The 22,009-nt window shown below is 38.6% G+C and overlaps 1 long non-coding RNA gene across 1 annotated transcript; it reads left to right on the top strand.

Moving 5' to 3' along the window:
• The first annotated feature begins 1,082 nt into the window (after window positions 1-1,082).
• LOC139947559 (uncharacterized) lies at window positions 1,083-21,588 on the top strand. Its single transcript, XR_011787365.1, has 3 exons — window positions 1,083-1,212; window positions 2,792-2,951; window positions 21,246-21,588. It is a non-coding gene; the product is annotated as an uncharacterized lncRNA (long non-coding RNA).
• Window positions 21,589-22,009: the final 421 nt, after the last annotated feature.

Here is a 22,009-nt window from a genome sequence, read left to right as displayed (position 1 = left end):
ATCTATCCGCTATAAAGCTTTATATCACGCTTTACGTTCCCACAGCACACTCTACTACGTGTAGTAGTTGGAAAGTACCCTCGTTTATTAATTAACGGTAATTGTTATCATTTCTAGCGTCTTGTGGCAAGAGTACTCCCGTTGTCCCACAGGAAATCTGCCAACCAGGGATCGAGGAAGCGCTAAAGGAGGATTTTCAAAAGAGGGCGCTATCAGAAGAGGGACATCTCTGGGGGCGGATGGACCCCCCCCCCCCCCCCAACGCCTCCAACCTGTGTCAATCCCCTTCCATAAAATAATGTTCACTTTCACACATTCATTTCACATTATACAGTCAAAAAATACATTATTATTACAATAGTAATTTATTTGTGTACCCTATCCCAAGGAATTCTGACTTGAGGAGAATGATTCAAAAGGGGGCGCTATCAAAAAAAGTTTGTACACAGTTTGCCATAGGGGGGACAAAATCTCCGGGGGACAGAATCTCCTGCCATGCCACCGGCCACCCGCCGCCTACTAACAAACAACAACTTGAAAGCCCTCTGCACATCTGATGCGCGTTTCAAAACACCTGTTGTGTGCCCTGATATTATTTGTTGATCGGGTTGAAAAATTAAAGCAAGTCATCATTTTGTCGTGCAATGTGATGGCACGAATATTATGTGGGTATTTATTAATTAGCTATATATTTTTTTCTCCATAAGAAGAGCATTGCAGTGCGAGTCCAGTTTCAATCGCAAGATCAAAACATAATTCAAAACAAGTACAATTGTTTTATCACACTGCTTCATAAACTGCAATTTTAGGTGTATCTGATTTACAAAAACCAAAAAGAAAACTCAAAAGAAAATATCATGTTTTCTCATAATTATTTTTTCTAAAAATCAAGCCTTGTTAAAGTTTCTGTACTAATGGGGAACAAAATCATAAGAGTTTTGAGGACATTGTTAGTTAGTACCACACACCCAGCACCACAAAGTAGCAAGATAAAAAAACATCTATAGCGCCCTCCTGTGTCGAAGCAAACTTCCAGCAAAAAGAGTATTTTCTGTAGGCCATGTGTGTGTAAAAGAAAAATGAACGATGTGATGCGCATTGATTTTTTTTTCATCTCAAGATGCCATTTTTCAGTCAAGATTGTGATTGAAGATAAGGATCCAAAGGTAATTTATCGTCACCCAGCTTTCTTTTGATGAACACCATTATTGAGTGAGTAAACATTGATAATTGTACCGAAAAATAGTGTGTGTAGTGTTGTAACGAAAATCATCAGCGCGGGGTCAGGTGTCATGTCACTGCTGCAGCAGTGTCAGCTGTCAGTATGGTCAGTGTCACTGCCTACACCAGTGTGTTTCCTTCACTTCCTCCATGAATTATTTTCCAAAGAAATAGTATTAGTATTGGAAAAGTTTCCGTATGGCGCCACCACTTTTTCATTCGAAATAAAATAATATAGTATCTAATTTACCTGATTGATATATCCCTTTTTGTAAAAATGAGTGAAAAAGTGGTGGCGCCATACGGAAAGTTATCCTTAGTATTATTACGCTGGACCCTCTCTCAGAGAGTCTCTGCTTTTTAGATTTAGATTTAAAGGAACACGTTGCCTTGGATCGGACGAGTTGGTTTATACGGTTTATAAAAGCGTTTGTAGCCGTTGTAAAATGCATATGATTGGAAAGGTGTTTTAAAAGTAGAATACAATGATCCACACAAGTTTGCCTCGAAATTGCATGGTTTTCCTTTTACTGTGCGAACTAACACGGTCTGCCATTTATTGGAGTCAAAAATTTGACTTCCATAATGGCCGACCGCGTTAGTCGGCGAGGTTTTAAAAAGGAAAACCGTGCTATTTGTTTGTGTGGATCATTGTCATCTACTTTTACAACATCTTTCTACCCATATATATGCATTTTATAAAAAATACTGTTTCAAATGCTTTTCAAAGACCAACTCGACCGATCCAAGGCAACGTGTTCCTTTAACCCATGTACCCTCAGCACAGAGGTGAAAATGTAAAGGAAAAAAAAGAAAAAATTAAGAGAGAGAGCAGTCTATTTATTATTTTATTTTATGAAACATTTTGCCCAATCAAAGTAAAGTAAAAAACATTTTGGGGGCCTAGCCCAGTGGAATGTGCAATGCGACGAACCAGTAGTCTTTCGGGTCAATGCTCACAGACAGTGCCACCACATGGGAACGTCCAGAGAATGATCAAATTAGCGCTTGTGATGGATGTCAGTGTCGGACAACTCGACTCAACAGTCCAACAACCCAAAGGGTCAGACATCTCAACTCGACACACTGATTTAACTCAACAGGTCAGACAACTCGACTCGACAGTCTGATAGTGCAAAGGGTCAGACAACTCAACCTGACAGTCTGACAACCCAAAGGGTCAGACAACTCAACCTGACAATCTGTCACAAAGGATGGTCTGACAACTCAATGGGTCAGACAACTCGACTCCCTCCGCTTCTTGGCCACATGCCCATCTCTCTCTAGGAGGTGAAATCATTTTTTTAATAAGTACATGTAGAAGAAACACATGTTTTTATGCGAATATATTCCCCAGTTGTTGTCACTTTCGTGGAGTTTTTCCCCCACCTATATAAAATCACTCAATCTCTTAGCCTCCATCATCTCATTGTTTTAGACAATGTGTTTATCGATTTTAATCTGTTTTTCACTTCCTATTATTGATCTCAGCCCTTGAGGAAATAATTTTACAAAATTTACTTGTTGTCCTCAAAAACTGATAATTGTTTTTCTTTCTTTCCATGCACAGTGCTTTTACTGCTGCTTTCCATGCACAGTGCCTTGAGAGAAAGGGTCAGTCTTGTCTGCCACCATGCATCAGACACACCAATATGAGATGGTTAGCTGAAGGGATAATATACTAATATGCTGCTCAGTTGAACCAAAATGCAGAAACCCACAGTGAACAGGTGAGTCTTCAAACATCCCTTCTGAAAATTTGATAGAATTTGATAGATTTTTTTTGATTAAGTCACCTAGCCAGTAGCAAACATGTGTAAACCCCTGTTGAAAAGTGGGAGCATGATTCTGAAATGTTCAATGTCGTTCAGACACAGTACTAAAGTCGGTTTAACTCATGATTCAACCAGATCATACAAGTTCAACTCTGTGTGTCTGAACGGTTCTAAAGCTAGACCGAATCGGTTTTAACCTGGAAAAGTTAGACGTCAAGCTGGGGGATTTATCTTTAGACCGCTTCGGGTTTATTCTTTTATAATGTGTGTGGACAGATTAAAAAAGACCATGCATCCAGTTTAACTCACAAAAGATGACCCACGTCTGCCTTGACCTCTTAAAACCAAAGGTAAACCATAATTATTGGGCTTAACTCGGTGCTGCCTGCGAGGGGGAACAAATTTTTACTGCTGCTACCACAATATCTATAATACTTTAATCCTCTTTGAGCTGTTAGGATGTTGAGACACTACTCTTCATTCAACCTTCATCAAAACCAATATCTCTATACTTTCCTCCTCTTTGGTCTGTAAGGATGTTGAGACACTACTCTTCATTCAAACTTCATCAAAACCAATATCTCTATACTTTCCTCCTCTTTGATCTGTTAGGATGTTGAGACACTACTCTTCATTCAAACTTCATCAAAACCAATATCTCTATACTTTCCTCCTCTTTGATCTGTTAGGATGTTGAGACACTATTCTTCATTCAACCTTCATCAAAGCCAATATCTCTATACTTTCCTCCGCTTTGATCTGTTAGGATGTTGAGACACTACTCTTCATTCAACCTTCATCAAAACCAATGTCTCTATACTTTCCTCCTCTTTTATCTGTTAGGATATTGAGACACTACTCTTTCTTCCTTATAAATCTGTCAGAATGTTGAGGCACTACTGTGGATTCAACCTCTACCACCATGCTACACATGTACCACCAACTGTAAATCTCTCTGCCCAACCAAATTTGATTTATAGTCCAAGTTAGTTTAATTAGTTTATTTTTGGCATGTAGTCCCTGAACTGTGGGACTGACTCCATATTATAACTTTGAATCTGTTAAGATATTGAGACACTACTCTTTCTTCCTTAAAAATCTGTCAGAATGTTGAGGCACTACTGTGCATACAACCTCCCACCATGCTACATGTACACATGTACCACCAACTGTAAATCTCTCTGCCCAACCAAATTTGATTTATATTCCAAGTTAGTTTGTTAGATTATTTTTGGCATGGTGTCCCTGAACTGTGGGACTGTCTCCATATATAACTTACTTGCATTTATAAATCGATAAATGTGGGTCTGCCCTGCATTGCTGTCCATAGCTCTGCTGTCTCTAGTCCGGTGTCTTTCTTCATTGATCTACATGTAAAGTAGGTAAAGTTTGGTCTACCACGTTTCCTCCGTCCATGTTTTGGTTCCCAGTGAAGGATACAGACTCCTCACTCTTACAATGCCCAGCATTCTTCGTTCCCTGATGTTATCACTCAATCTCGTACAGCTCTGCATTTGTCATTCAAAGATTTGTGCTCCTCAATTAATGGTCGTGACTTTGACACTAGTCGCGAAAAAAGGTTTAATTCCCAATTATACATTGCGACAAATGTTTGCTGCAGGCCCTATATAGTAAAGTTCATGCTAAAAGGATTGCAGTGGTGTCTAAGCTTGGGCGATATCACGATATTATCGAATATCGCGATACTAACTTGGAAACGATTTTGATATCGGATCGATTTGGTTTTTATCGAAATATCGATATATCGCGATATATCGTGATATATCGCGATATTGATTAAATATCGCAATATCGGGATGTATTTTCTAGCTGAGACATAATGCACCCCATAGGTTTGGAGTAAAACCAGAAGAATAGGTCATTAGAACACCTCTCTTATGCTGTGACTGTCTCTTCTACAACTTTCACTGGGAGTTTGAAGACTGTCAAATTTAATTAATCGCGATTATATCGAATATCGCGATATATTGTCGGCGATATATCGTGAATAAAATAAATCGATATCGCCCAAGCTTAGTGGTGTCTTATTGTGTTTCGTTAATGAATTATGTAGTGAATAGTCTTGAGTATCACAATTGGTTCACCAACCAGGTAGTCATGACTATTTTTTAGTAGTACTGGCCGCATGATGAACCCAGTAGTTGAAAACGGTAAGCTGCGACTCAACTAAGCAATCAATTATTCATTGCGAATGTATGACGTCATTATTAGCATGAAGTATGAACCAGGCTTAAGTAGTACAAGTGTACCTATAGCCCTGGACTTTCAGACTTTGGGGGTTGAACTTTCCAACTTTCCAACTTTTGTTTACTATAGAGCGGAATTTGAAGCAACACCATCTGATTTAAAGTGCACTCTACCTATTATTATTATGTTAATTAAAAATAAACATACGTAAGCCTGGGCCTGGTATTTGCAATCAAGTGAAATATTCCAAAAGTTGAAGTTGACTTTGGAGCTGATGAAGTCAACTTCAATGTTTAGGATTTATTTTTAAAAGCAGAATGGTGAACTTTATTAAAGCCATTATACACTTTCGGTAAACAGTATTGTCCAAGTCCCACACTTCGTGTATCACAACTTATATATAAAATAACAATGCTGTGGAAATTTAGGCTCAATCGGACATCGGAGTCGGGAGAAAATAACGGGAAAACCCACTCCTGTTTTCGCGCATTTCGCCGTGTCATGACATGTGTTTATAACAAATCCGTAATTCTCTTTAACGAGAATTTATATTGTTTTACCGTTTTCTCAAAAAGTAAAGCATTTCATGGACTAATATTTCAAGAGAAGTCTTTCACCATTACCTTCTGTAAACCCTGTAAATAATTTGTATATCTGTGAACTTTTTTCTTTTTTTCTGTACCGAAAGGGTCCAATGGCTTTAATGAATGCTAAATACATCAATCTTGATCTGAGTTGTTTTCTATTACAATTTGATATAACATGTATAGGTAGAAGTAATAATTAGGATACAATATGTACCTGTCAGTGCTTCTTTATTGACCTTATGGTCATAGATGTGGATATGTTCCAATATACACATCATATCATTGCAATCAAGTGAATTATTCTAAAAGTTGGAGTTGGAGTCAACTTCAATGTTTAGGATTTATAAGCTGATGGTAAATTTTCATGATTGCAAAATACATCAATCTTGATCTCAGACATGTTTTATTACAATTTGAAGTATAGGTAGTTTTATCAAATATCTGCTCCTGTCTGTCAGTGATTTAAATGACCTATTGGTCAAAGACATGTTCAAATACATACACATCAGATCATTATTCTGAAAGTTGCAGTTGTAGTCAACTTCAATGTTTAGGATTATTAAGCTGATGGTAAATTTTTCATGATTGCCGAATACATCAATCTTAATCTCAGACATGTTTTATTACAATTTGAAGTATAGGTAGTTTTATCAAATATCTGCTCCTGTCTGTCAGTGATTTAAATGACCTATTGGTCAAAGACATGTTCAAATACATACACATCAGATCATTATTCTGAAAGTTGCAGTTGTAGTCAACTTCAATGTTTAGGATTATTAAGCTGATGGTAAATTTTTCATGATTGCAGAATATCAATTATCTGCTTCGGTCTGTCAGTGCTTTAAAATGACCTAATGGTCAAAGACATGTTCAAATACATGTATATATACACATCAGATCATGGTGTAATCAAGTGAATTATTCTGAAAGTTGCAGTTGGAGTCAACTTCAATGTTTAGGATAAGCAGAATGGTGAACTTTATTCATGATTGCCAAATATATCAAATGCATCAATCTTCATCTCAGTCATGTTCTATTACAATTTGATATTATAGGTACATCCATACATGTACATGTAGAAGTATCAATCATTATTAATAGTGAGTGTTTATGAGTGCAATGGTGCGAATATTTCCATTCAACTTGGCTCTGCCTCGTTGAAAAGAACTTTACATCTTTCATGAATAAAAATAGACTCACTATTGCTATTACCTTCCATGGTTTTATATAACATCCAAGAAAATCTTTGTCACTTTAATTGGAGGATACAGCTTTCGAAACAAACAATATTAAAGGGAAGGTACACGTTTGGTAATTACTCAAAACAAATTTTAACTTAAAAACCGACTTGGTAACGAGCATTGGAGAGCTGTTGATAGTATAAAACATTGTGAGAAACGGCTCCCTCTGAAGTAGCATAGATTTTGATATAGAGGTAATTTCTCACTAAAATAATAAAAGGCTTCTAGCTGGAAGTATTTTATTCCTATCTGGAGCACACAAATTCGTCCAACAAGGGTGTTTTTTTCTTTCATATTTTTCTCCCAACTCCGATGACCAATTGAGCTAAAAATTTCACAGGTTTGTTATTTTATGCATAATGTTGAGATACACCAAGTGAGAACACTGGTCTTTGACAATTACCAACAGTGTACCTTCCCTTTAAACATCACACCCATTTCTTTTGGTATGTGCAATGGAATAAATCGGTTTTAATGAGTGCTACAAGTATCACGTGATGGACAATTCTCCAATCAAATGGCAGGGACCTGCTTGGTAGTAGCTCCTGTGTGCTCAATTGACCTAATGGTTGTAGACGTGTTTAAAAAGATTTGTTTTAAAAGTTGGAGTTGGAGTCAACTTCAATGTTCAGGATAATGGTGAACTTTCTCCATGGTTGCAGAATACATCAATCTTGATCTCAGTCTTATTCTAGTACAATTTGATATAGATTGATTGCAATACGCGTCATCGACCGCCGTCTTTGATGTATTTTACTTGGAAAAGTGCACATGCATACGCGCTGCGCGTGACTGTCGTGCACCTTTCACGTGTAAAATACATCAAAGATGGTGGTCAATGTCGCGTATTGCAACCCATCTAAAGATGGAAGATTCAATTATCAAACGATATACTCCTGTCATCGGTGCTTCTTTGACATAACAACCATACATAGATCATTATGTTGAAATGTACACATTTGGTCATTGCAATCAAGTGAATTATTCTAAAAGTTGGAGTTGGTGTCAGCTTCAATGTTTAGGATAAACAGAATGCCAATGGCCAAAGACATGTTCAACTAATTCACATCAGGTCATTGCAATCAAGTGAATTATTCTAAAAGTTGGAGTTGGTGTCAACTTCAATGTTTAAGATAGGTAGAATGGTGAACTTTATTCATGATTGCCAAATACATCAATCTTGGTCTAGGTCATGTTCTCTTACAATTTTATGTGATAGGTAAAACCATCAATTATTATAGTATAGTAATATACAAATAATGAATATTTATGAGTGCAATGGTGTGAATATTTTCATGAATTGAGAAATGGAATGTTCTTTTCAATGAGGCAGAGACAAGTTGAATGGAACACTCCATCTTTCACCTGATGAAAACATTCCTTTCATTGCAAGAACAAAAAAACATTCATTATTTGTTTTGTATAAGTAATACCTGCTGCATTATCGAAGACATGCGCAAGCAATGATGTGGTAGTTACCGCGCAATAAAACAAATCAGATGGAACGAAAAATGCACGATGAATGTAACAAACAAAAAAACATTGAATGACGTATAGCGTGCAGTGATATGTTTATTTGCTAGCATGTGATGGACAATCCTCCAATCAAAGGGTAAGGATCTGGGCCCAATTTCATGGCTCTGCTTACTGTTAGCACAAAATCGGCGCTTACAGAAGCAGGGAATTCTGTCCTTACGGCAAGCGTATTTCACGGGTTAGCAGCGAATTTGGGCTTCTGCGTGTGCGTACTTCACGTTACTAGGCATTCTACGCTTACAAGGCTAGCGCAGAAATTCAGCGCTTGCACGTAAGCGGGGAATCGCGATCGTAAGCGAAAAAAATCGGCGGTGAGCAGAGCCATGAAATTGGGCCCTGCTTGGGTGATAAATAGTATGCACATATTGACTGGCAATAAGGTAACTAGTGTTCGTCTATTCCCCCAAGGGACTTTGAGTGACCAGAAGAGGGGCCTGTTTCACGACGCTAAAAGCCGAGGGAAATAGGTCCCTCTTCTGGTTACTCATACAGGCGGGAGGAGGGATAGACGTTCAGTACATGTAGTTACCGAATTATGCCAGTCAATATGTGTTTTATTACACACCTCGGTCTTAAATGTGAAATAAAAAAAGAAACTTGGAAAAGAAAGGAAGTTTTGTCATTGCTGTTCACGGTTCAAGTCAAGAGAGTGCGCTGTAACCATGCAGGCACTATTTTCAATAACTAGTGCCCAGGGGGCACTACTCCCGCAAGTCATTAGACGCGATCGCAAGACTATAGTTCACCCCCATGTGACCGTGTGTCAGCCAAAGAATACAGAACAAGCAAGAGGTGTGTTATAAAATACAATATGCTCCATCAGTCAGTGCTTCATTACTGACCCAATAGTCATACAATTGTCAGATCATTGCAATCAAGTGAATTATTCTAAAAGTTGGAGCTGAAGTCATCTTCAATGTTTAGGATAAGTAGAATTGTGATTTGTAATATTGATTGCCAATAAGAATCAGCAGGCCTATTGATCTTGGGTAGTTTTCATTGCAATTTGACATTTTATTCAAAAGTGTAAGTTTTCTGCAAATATCTGTTTTGGCAATCAAATGAATTATTCTAAGAGTTGGAATCAACTTCAATGTTTAGGATAAGTAGAATTGTGAACTGTATTATTGACTGCCAATAAGAATCAGTATATTGATCTTAGTTAGTTATCATTGCATTTTGACTTTTTGTTCAAGTGTAAGTTTTCTGCAAATAGTTTTTAATGTATGTATAGTTGGATTTATACAGCTAACTAGCAGTAAAATGTTTAAATTGCTTCGCATATTTGTACATTTTGGGTTTGTAATTATACAAGGGCCCAATTTCATAATACCTATTAAGCACAACAACATTATGGATATGATCAGAATAAGGTTACCAACCATATCACCATGTACCTTGTACAATTTGTTACTGGTATCCTTCTCAATTCTGCTAAGCAGTAATTCTTAATCAGTATTTCCTGCTTTAAAAGCAGCTCTATGAAATCAGCCGGCCCATGTGTATCTCTTGCTAGGTACATTTTGTTCTTGAGAGGACTGTCTTGCTTGCTTTAGATACTACTGCAGGGTAGTTTTTCGGAATTCGAGACTTCCATGGTAGTAGAATATAAAGCAAGACAGTTCTCTAAAGAACAAAATCTACTTGGCAAAGTATACACACATGGTGTTACCGCAAACCAAATATTATTGTATCGATACCTCACCATGCAGTGCGTTAAATCCCATATTGTACTTAGCATTTGTTGTATGATTAAAGCCATTGGACACTTTCGGTAAACAATATTGTTCAAAGGCCCACACTTCGTGTATCACAACTTATTTATAAAATAACAAACCTGTGAAAATTTAGGCTCAATCGGTCATCGGAGCGGGAGAAAATAACGGGAAAAACCACCCTTGTTTCCGCACGTTTCGCGGTGTCATGAAATGTGTTTCAAATAAATCCGTAATTCTCGATATTAAGAATGGATATTGTTTTAATGTTTTCTCAAAAAGTAAAGCATTTCATGGAATAAAGTTTCAAGAGAAGTCTTTCACCATTACCTTCTGTAAACCCTGTAAGTTATTTGTAAATCTGTGAACTTTTATTATTTTTTCTGTTCCGAAAGTGTCCAATGGCTTTAAGTTGTCCAATTAACATTTATTCTTAACACCATTATTTATGCTTCTTTACTGAGTATTCTTAAAATGAAAAAGCTGACCTGAATCACAGGCATGTTTACTCAGGTGGGATTTGAACCCACAACCTTAGCAATTCAAGAGCAGTGTCTTACCAACTAGATTGCCCGGTAGTCCAATCATGTTAGAGTCAATCCAGAAAGTCAATAATATTATACTTCTATTGCTTCCAATAGATTTCTCTTTTTTTGCATTGTGGATAAAGAATTTAATTTGTTTTTACCCTTACAATGAATATGTGTGTATTAAAGGCACTGGACACAATTGGTAATTGTCAAAGACCAGTAATCTCACTCGGTGTATCACAACATGATATGCATAAAATAAAAAAACCTGTGAAAGTTCTTAGGATTCAATTGGTCATCAAACTTGCAAGAGAATAATGAAAGAAAAAAACTTAATAGTTACACAAATTTGTGTACTTTCATGATGCCTAATAAAAGGCTTCAGGCTTTTAATATTTGAGTGAGAAATTGCTTCTTTCTAAAAAAAACTAAGATAATTCAGTTACTACAACTATTTGTAGTAATTACCAATAGTGTCCAGTGCCTTCAGCACTGTACCTTACTACTGTTTTTTTTTTTAACTAGAAAGTACTGAGGTTATTCGTGTAAGGATAAAAACAAATTATATTCTTTATCCCTGATGCAAAATAAAACCTATTAAGTCCTACTCCCTCCTAGCTCTCTCCTAGAAATGTGTAGTGGTACAGCGTCTACTCTAGCAATGCAAAGGTGGTGTGTTCGATTCCCAGTCCCAGCCGAGTGATTTGCCTGTGGATGTTGTTTTTACATATCTCAGGAAAGTGCTAGGGCCAAACAAAACTATAACCATTATTTGTATAAACAATTCTGTTGTACCCATACATGTACATGTTCACACCGATGTGTGTTAGTACTGTACACTCGGTACTTTCCCAAAATCTGTGAAAAAAATCACAGGCATATTACTCAGGTGGGCTTCGAACCCATTAAAGACCTTTGCAATTCTTGAGCAGTGTCTTACCAACTAGACCACAGAGGTTTGCCTAGTAGCTAGAGGCAGTTTGAATCTTATATTTCCATCTTTTAAACCAGATTATTCTCCCAAATTATTCAATATCCACACAATTTTTTGCATGATTTTCTAGGATCAAAATCTTTCAAATGTATAGACTTGGTTCGATTTTGGAAGATTGAAACAGAATTTAGTGTTTGAGAACCCCAGAGGATTCAGGTTAGCTGACCCAGTAAGATACTACATGTAGTTGGAATACTTTGGGTGTCGTGACTGAGTGGTTTAAAGGCATCAAATTCAAGCTCTGGTGATTAAGTCATCGGAGTGTGGGTTCGAAACTTTAAATCCCGGTCGTGACACTTGTGTCCTTCAGCAGGATACATACATGTACTTTACCATGATTGCCTACATTTGTAGGTTAATTGTATACTCCCCAGGAAGCTGAGAAATATTATTGGCCCAATGACCAGGGCACTAATGTAAAGCGTATTGAGATGGTTAGTGTGTGAAATGCGGGCTTATAAATGGGTACCTGCGAAGGTAGTGGTTGGTATTGTGTATGAAAAAGCCTTTTTTGGGAGCACTACGTTTGCCCAGGTTGTATATTCCCCAGGGAGCAGAGAAAGATTAATGGTAGTTATTGACCCAGTGACCAGAGAAAGATTAAATGGTAGTTATTGACCTAGTGACCAGGGCACAAATGTAAAGCGCATTGAGTAGGTTATTGTGAAATGCGCTATGTAGCCTACATGTATATAAGAATTTGTTGTTTTTAGTATTAAACATGTGAGAAGGAATGAGGGCATACAGTAGGATGATTGCAACTTGTGTAGATCAGAGAATTAATTTGCATTTCTGACTCTTTATAAGAATAATTTTTCCCACACCATTTTACAATTTGCAACTGGATGATGATTGGATCATGAACCTTAATATCATCACAATCATTCTTTTACTACAATATTCCTTTTGCCAATGTTCTTGCACACCAGATTGGGGAATGGCCTCCCTGCGCTGTGGTACTATGCCGCCTGCGAACCCAGGGTTAGCTGGGTCCAGAACCCTTAAATTGCTGACTCGACGGTGGGGTACGCACAGTGATTTGGTCAGACCCTGATTTGATGTGTGGGTCCTTAATTTGCAAAACAAAAATGATTTGTCTAAACTAGTGAAACAAATTTACATTATAACACAAAACAGGTAAAATAGCAAAACATAGGCTTGTAATGATGTATCTATACTTGATAAGACATTTTGTGTCATACTAAACCCTGGTTGTCATGCTAAAGTCTTAGACACACAAGTTCTATTGACCACAGCACACATTGGATTGTAACACTGTTAATGACTTTTAAACTCTGATCAAAAAGCGTTTCTGTACAATGTGTTGTAAATGTATGTTATCTGTGCATTAATTAGTAGGAGTTAGAACAATAATTGCTACATCTTTGTAAGACACTGGACACAATTGGTAACTGTCTGTGTCGACACAATTGGTAATTGTCAGAGACCAGTATTCTCACCTGGTGTATCCCAAGTAAGAAACCTGTGAAAATTTGGGCTCAATTTGTCATTGAAGTACATGACCACTTTTAAGAAAGACAAATACATGGCTTTGATTTAATATATTATTGTAGGGTGTCATGGTTGAGTGGTTTTTAGAGCATCGAATTCAAGTTCTGGTGGTGAAGACATCAGAGTGTGGGTTCATATCCTGGTCATGACACTTGTGTCATTGCTGGTCATGACACTTGTGTCATTGCTGGTCATGACACTTATGCATTGAGCAAGATAAATTGCTTCTCTTCACCTAGGGTTATTACGTGGGTAGAGGTTGATATTGTGTATGATAAAGCCTATGAAGCGCTATGGTTGCCCAGGTTGTACATACACATTGTACTCCCAGGGAGCTGAGAAAGATTGAGATTGAGAAGGGCGTTAATGTAAATTGCACAGAGACGGTTTTTGTGAAATGCACTACTGGTATAAGAACTTGCTATTATTACACCTATAACATGTAACATTGAAATAATGAATCAGTCTGACAACTGAAGTCAGGGGCTCGAATTATGGTATGAAAAAACCACAGGACCGCAGGGCTTAAGCTTGTAGCTCACAAATTTGTACTGGACCAGAATTTATTTTACTAGACCAAACCAGTTGAACAAGATCTGTTTCAGTTGTGTTTATGTGTAATTGTACTTCGATACCCTTGAAAGAGAATTGAAAGATAATTATCCAGTCACCGTCAACAGAAAAAGATTTGACACGTGGTAATTCATTCATTGAAGACACTGGACACCTTAGGTAATTGTCAAAGACCAGTCTTCTCACTTGGTGTATCTCAACATTTTTATGCACAAAATAACAAACCTGTGAACACTTGAACTCAATTGGTCGTCGAAATTGCGAGATAATAATGGAAGAAAAAACACCCTTGTCACACGTGTGCTTTCAGATGCTTGATTTAAAGACCTCAAAATCTAGTTGTGAGGTCTTGAAGTCAAATTCGTGGAAAATTACTTCTTTCACAAAAACTTTGTTACAATTCAGAGGGAGCCATTTCTCACAATGTTTTATACTATCAACCTCTCCCCATTACTCGTCACCAAGAAAGGTTTTATGCTAATAATTATTTTGAGTATTTACCAATAGTGTCTACTGCCTTTAATACAAGACCACTGGGCTTGTCCCATTGTAAGTTTACTGGCCTGACACTTAAATCACAGGCCTCATCTGGGCCCAGTTTCATAGAGCTGCTAAGCACAAAAATTTGCTTAGCATGAAATTTCTTCCTTGATAAAAACAGGGACTACCAACCAAATTTCCACGTGTTTACGGATAGGCAAACAACAGCTGAATACCAGTCACAAGCAGTATATGCAACAAACTGAAATTTGGTTGACAATCCTGTTTTTATCAAGGAAGAAACTTCATACTAAGCAAATTTGTGTGCTTAGCAGCTCTATGAAATTGGGCCCTGGCCTGTGGTTTCTAGCCCTTCGAAGTGAATTGACTAGAGTGTCATAGCCAAGCTGTTTAGGGCATTGAATTCAAGTTCTGGTGGTTAAGTCATCGGAGTGTGGGTTCGATTCCCGGTCATGGCACTTGTGTCCATCAGCTTCAATGTAAACATGTACATGTACTTTACCGAAATTGCTTTTCTTTACCAAGGGGTATAAATGGCTACCTGCGAGGTTAGAGGTTGATATTGTGTTTGAAAAAGCCTAATGGAGCCTGGGGCTGTAATACTCCCTAGGGAGCTGAGAAAGATTAAAGATGCTATGTCAGATTTTTGGCCCCAAACATTAACAAATATATATTTTTTTAGTGAATGGTATTTCAAAGAGTATCACCCGCTCTAACGAAAAAAAGTTTAACTTTAACTTTTAATGGTCAGGAACCATGACAAAAATTTAAAAGGTTTCTTATAAAACACATAAGAATTGGTCACGTAATTTTGAGCACTTTATTTCACTGCTACTAATAATTGGCGGACTTTTTCAAATTTTCGAGCAATGGCTCAAATGAAAGCTTGTAACTTTCTCGACCCCCATCAAAGTACCTGTTGAATTTCAAATCAAAATTTTTGGGTCAAATTGGCCATAAATCTGACATAGCATCTTTTAAAGGAATGTTATTTTCCTATAGTTACAGGGCACTAATTTAAAGCTCATTGATCATGGGGTACATATTCATAAACTGCGTTGTAGACGATGTGACCTGTGACATCACATGTTTACAAAAGAGCCACCAAGGACTTGCTGCAGGCACAATTTGTACACACAGCTCATGGGAAGAAAATATAAAATCTTATAATGGTTATTATGGAGATTGCACTGTCAAATTTTTATCAGCTTTTGAGAAAGTGGGAACATCTCAAAACTTGTTCAGCTGTCACTTTTATAACTCTTGGATTTATGTGGGAATTATTACACAAAAAGTAAATTTCCCCATATGACAAGTGCATTATCTTGCCGTATAAAGGCCCAAGAATGTACCATGTCTCCCTGTATGAGGAAATTATAAACCTTTTACTTGGCACCAAGGCAATGACCATGGGGCATGGAGGCAATCCCGTTTGATGCCTTCTTGAAGTTTCAGGCCTGTGACTATGGTCATGGCCAATCATGCTGAAGATTTAGACATTCTGTTGTTACAGCTTAGTGACTGCTGGAGCCAATTGGATATGGCCTAGCCTAGATTTGAATTTGTGATGGCAGTTCCTCTATCAATTTTTCAGGTTTTTTTAATTGGAAGATTGATGACCTGGGCCCAATTTCATAAAGCTGTTTAAAAGCACAAAATACTACTTGACAAATTTCTTTGCTAAGCAAAAATTGATTAGGACACCAGTCACAACAATGTAAATGTAATTTTGGCTAGTAGCCTCTCTCTGTTAAGCAATACTTTTCTGTGCTTAGCAAGTTTTTGTGCTTACACAGGCTTAATGAAGTCAGCCCTGCTCAAAGAAAATAGAAAGTAAAAATGATTATGAGATGAGTGTTGTTGTTTAAAATGTTTTCATGAGTTGAAATATGGAATGTTTCATTCAACGGTACAAAGTGGAGTTGAATGGGAAATTCCATCTTTTAACAAGTTACTCTGAACTAGAAAATTAATGCAAATTAATATTTTATAGAAACATGTGGAGTGTTGTGGCTGGCAGTTTTGGTTACTTGACCCAAGCTCTGGTGTTGTCAGCAACAGAATGTGGGATCACTGTTCGATACATGTGCCAATTTCATGGTACTGCTTACCGCTGAATTCTGCACTTATGATCACCATTCTCTGCTTGCAGGGCAAGCGCTGAATTTCTGTGCTAGCTTTGTAACAGAAGAATGCCTAGTAACGTGGAGTAATTCACCCTTGTTCATGAGTCCACAATTCAACAATAGAATCCCATAACCTTTCATTGTTCATGAGTTCACATCAAACATCAAACAAAATCCAACAATCAAATCCCTTCACTAATAGTTCATTGTTCATCCATGGAGTTACACAGCCCTTTTCAAGGTAAAAGAGGTAGTCATCCCATACTTTTAGCCTCATTTTAGCTCTATGTTATACTTCACAGTTCTCGGTTCTTGCACAGTTCTCGGTAGGGCTCTAGTGGGCAGTATCTTTTTAAGTATTTTTTCAGTCGCTTGCGCTCTTCTGTGTCGTCCGTTTCTCTCCACTATCGCGACTGTATGTGTCAGAATTCACTAGTTCGCGGGTAGTTTCTTCGTGTGTGCTGCCCATTGGTTGCGTTTGTTCTTATTCTTCTGATTTTTCAGGCTGTGGTTGTTGCGGTTTCACTGGCTGTGTGGTTGTAGCGGTTCCTTTGTACCATTGGGTGCATCAGATCTCAGTCTGGTCTCCCTTTTGTTGGAGTGTCGCTTCCTTCTTTTGGGCTGTGGTGGTTTTTGGCGGTTCGGGTTGTTTTTGTTCTTCTTCTGCAGGCTCTTCCCCTGACGATGGTTCAGAAAGTGATTGTGGCTTTCTGACACGGTTGGCGTAGGAGTGCGGGCACCGTTGTGTCGGGTGTTCCGTTGACTGGCAGTTCTTGCATTCCGATGGCTGCAGACAGTTCTTACTCATATGTCCCTATTGTTCGCAGGCATTGCACCTGATGTTTGGGCAGGTGGCGCTTTGTGACCCATCTTCGGAGCACTTTCTGCATGTTTCTGTCTGTCCAGTGTACTTGACAACAAATTGAAACCTTGTCGTACGACGGCCTCTTTTTGAAGTCTAAAATTCCAACATTTCACAAAGCTAGAAAGTATTTTAAATGCCTCTAAAATTCAATCAAGTAACACATTTTTCGGGTGTACTGTCTACCCAGGGCGTTGCCTGCTTGTCCATGCCCAGCAACAAGCTTCTGGTAGCCCGCTACTACCAGAGTAGTTACAAAGGCCCGCAACTCACGCTGCTGACCTCACCGACCATCTTCTACAGTACAAATTTGTGACCCTTACCAAATACAGTAGTTTAGACTTAAGTTGGTCCACCCCATCTTGTCAAAGGCTCAGGCTTAGCTTGGACTGATCACCCCAGTCCAAACCAGCTTTAAAAAAACAACAAGATGTGTGATCGGCACAAGTCTACTCGATACTTGAATACTTGTCAGGCACTTGGTTTTTCCTCACTTAAACTTTGGCTAAAAAAAAATAGAACTCTGCTTACTTGAATACTTGTAAGGCACTGTGGTTTTCTTCACTTAAACTTTGGCCGGGCTGATTTTATGATAAAATTTAACACAAAATTAAGTACTGTTTCTCTGATATGAAATCAAACTTGGAATCTCTGTTTATACAAAATCAGAGTGGAAGAAATAGAAAATTTACAGATTGCACCTTCTTGCTCAGTTTGGTAAAACTTCCTGCAATGCTTCTCCTTGGTGGGGCGTGCTGTGGCTCTGTACCGGCACTGCTGGCAGAACAGGTACTTTACTGGCCCATTGCTCGTTTTGTTGTGTTTCCACAGCAGGTCGTTATGCAAAAACTCCTTGAGGCACTCCAGGCACTTGAAAGCCCTCTTCCTGTTTCTCTCGCAGTCATCTCTATGGGTATCTGTGGATCAGCAATACACAAGTTCTCATTGTTATTTACCTGTTTCAAATGTGCTCTACAGATCAACACTACACACGATTTCTCGCAGGTAACCGATGTGTTCTCTTTGGAGACTCTTACTCCCTGTTTCGGAAAACCCATCTGAATTGCTCATGTTTGGTGTCTTCCTCTTAGACACAGATTCGAGATCTCCGACACCAATTTCTCTCTAGAGAGTCTCTCTCAACTCCCTTCCCTTATGAGGAAATCTCAATCTGAGAGGTTCCCTCTAGATCTACTATGTTCTCTTCTTGCATTTCAACCTGGCACAACTCTTCATCAACCCATTGATTATCTGCTATGCGCTCCTTGTTCCACCTCCCATTCTGCCGCTGCTGTATTCTGACAGTTACATCCTAGCTTCTTCATGATAAGTCACGTTCCCTCCCATCTCAGTTGAAGCTTTGGGGACGTCTCTTCCTAGATGTACTTGCTGTTGCATCTGGCAACGGAAAAGCTTCCACCCACTTTGTACAGTAATATCTCCTTTTACCAGGATCCACTGGTTTCCATTCTCTGTCTTGAGCAGTGGCCCAAGCAAATCTATTGCCACTCACACCATGGGAACTCCTACCCGATACTGCTTCCAATTTACTCACCCCCTTGAGAAGCTGCCTCCTAGGAGGCTTGATGTGTGGAATGAGCCAGGACATCTTCTCCCAGAGACATTTTTCATTGGTGGTCCCATTGGTGACAGGATTCCAATTTGAGCCACACTTCTTATGTTAACATTTGCTGACGACTGTTGTTCTACAGCTTCACCAAAGCATGAGTTTTGAACCATCCAAGTCTGGGTCCTCCATCCTGTGTTGGCAATTCTTGTAGTCCTCGTGACTTGTACCGTAGATGGCTGGGGTGGCTGATCCAGCCACTCAAACATCTGGTCCTGCTGGTCATCACCCATTTCTCCTGTCAACCTTCTTAGCAGGGGGAGGTGTGGCAGACCTTGGTGCATCATCCCCAGTTCCCCCAGGCTCACCTGCTGAAAGACCTGTCAATACTACTGGTTCTGGGGGTGGTGTGGCTGGTGTGGATGGTCTGGCTGCTGCTGGTGTGGGTGGCCTAGCTGGTGGTGGTGGCTCCCGGGTCTCGGAATCTGTCTCAGGGGGCCTTGATCCCTGGCCACAGTCATGGCCTCCTCCTCTCACACAATTGGGTATTTCCAATGTAGGCATAATAGTGAAATAATGAAAGTCTTAAAGTTCTTGATGAAGTGTGGTGTTGCTGGGGGTTTTTCAAAGTCAAACGAACAATGAGCCAGAGGCAGATTCGCTCTGCTATTTATAGCAATCGTGACCGCGTCTGACAAAACCCAACACCCTTATGGTAACTCAACACCTCAATTGTTGGCCAAACAAAGATCTGTTTAAGCTGAACGTTTTTTTCTGCTAACCAGGGCCCAATTTCATAGCGCTGCTTAGCAGCCGATTTTGTGCTTACTGTGCAATTTCTATTTCATAGCGCTGCTAACCAAAAGCACACTAAAAGGCATGCTTACCTTCCGGTGCTTATCGCACGAAAATAAATGACGTCACAATGCAAATCCACGGTAAACACGCAATATGGCCGCCCAATTTTTCTGCTAACCTGTGAAATACGCTAAGTCTTATGCAAATTTTTCTTCTACAGTAAGCACACAAGTTTGCTTACTGTTAAGCAGCGCTATGAAGTTTGGTCAAGAACCTTAAGATTTCTTGGTGGTCTAGGTAGTAAGACGCTGCTCTAGAAAGGCGGGCCCAGGTCAAAATTGCAGTTGAACCTAGTTAACTGGGGTCAACTGGTTCAACTGGATAGTGACCAAACTCGTCCATTTTCCATATTAACCAACTGTTTTGGACTAGGTTTAACTGTGTTCAACTAGGTTGAAATTATAAACCAGTTGGTTTCTGTCCATTTTCCATATTAAACCAACTGGTTTTAAATATGTTTAACTAGTTTATCAACTGGTTTTCAACTAGTTCCAGTTAAACCCAGTTTAACTAGGTTCAACTGGAATTTTGACCTGGGGGGTCATGGGTTCGAATCCCACACAAGTAATATGCCTTTGATTTTTTTCCTCAGGACTCAAGAAAGTACTGAGTATACAGTGCTTACACACATTAGAGTAAGGGTCAAACCAAAATTATTATTATTATGATTCTGGTCAGCAAAACTGCTGTCATCATTTGTGCTTAACCAGTTCAATGAATAATAATTTTGTGATTTTACTCATTCACCGAGCACTGTATACTCAGTACTTTCCCGAGTCCTGTGAACAAAATATCACAGGCATGTTGCTTGGGTGGGATTCGAACCCACGACCTTTGCAATTCTAGAGCAGTACCAACTTCAATGAACTTATGACCAGGTATAAATTTGTACTTTTGCTTTTACTTTCCATTAGTTGGACTTGCAACTTTTCCTAATCAAGTTTACAGTATCATCTATAACCCTGAGTTTATATAGGGGTCTATCAAATACGTTGGAAAAGAATTGGAAAATAACACTTTCATTTTTCATCCAGTCAGTTGTAGATACAGAGGTGGCTGATCAGCTGTGGGGAGTGTACAACTTGGCTTTGGTACTCTGTTGATCCTCAACCTCCTTCAACAGTGAGCAAAAAAAAACAGGAACACCAAACACTGCGCTTTCATCCTTTAAGAACTCAGTTCCAGTTCCACCAAGCAATCAGATTCCTTTATGCAGATGACTTACTCATTGCCAGGCCATGAATTATTTTGTGTTTATCTTTATGTTTAATTGTGTTTGTTTAATTTTTTATTTATCTTTGGTCACTGTGATATTACATTCCTTGAATTTAAAAGCACCTTTTTGAAAATAACTCTTACCTCAACCATGCAACCTGCATTTCAAAAATATAAACACATGTATATTAAAATTTATTTAAATGTGTTTGGTTCATTTTTAGCCTAGAGTAAATTGGTCTGGAAGTGACTGCAAGCTGAAGGGACAGGTCAACCTGATAACTGGCGTTTCAGTTCACACCAGGGAAGCAAAATGCAAGGTATTGGTCAACTCAGTAAGCTCTGTCCCTCATTCAACTCAGTGCAACACAACAGAGACTGGAACAGCAAATACTGGTCTGATTCTATTTGGGTATGAAGAAATGCACTGGTTAGTTATTGCTAATGCACACTGGGAATTTGACAAAGAATATAGCAGTACCCATAGTCAGAAGAGGTTATGGGGCAAGCAAACATTTTCATTTAAAGGCAGTGGACACTATTGGTAATCACTCAAAATAATTGTTAGCATAAAAACTTATTTGTCAACAATCAATGGAGAGCTGTTGATAGCATAAAGCATTGTGAGAAACTGCTCCCTCAGAAGTAACATATTTTTTTTTAGAAAGAACTAATATCTCACTAAAAGATTTGAATTTGACTTCGAGACCTCAGAATTAGATTTGGAGGTATCGGAATCAAGCTTCTGAAAGCTTACAACTTGTGCGACAAGGGCGTTTTTTACTTCCACTATTCTCTCGCAACTCCAATGACCAATTGAGCTCAATTACCAATAGTGTCCAGTGTCTTTAAACTCACTGAACACATTAGAAACCTCATAATTAGATTTTGAGGTATCGGAATCAAGCTTCTGAAAGCTTACAACTTGTGCGACAAGGGCGTTTTTTACTTCCACTATTCTCTCGCAACTCCAGTGACCAATTGAGCT

Source organism: Asterias amurensis, chromosome 14 (assembly GCF_032118995.1).
Source record: "Asterias amurensis chromosome 14, ASM3211899v1".
Classification (NCBI taxonomy): Eukaryota; Metazoa; Echinodermata; class Asteroidea; order Forcipulatida; family Asteriidae; genus Asterias; species Asterias amurensis.
Note: the sequence above shows the minus strand (reverse complement) of the source record. Positions and strands in the feature narration are given on the sequence as shown.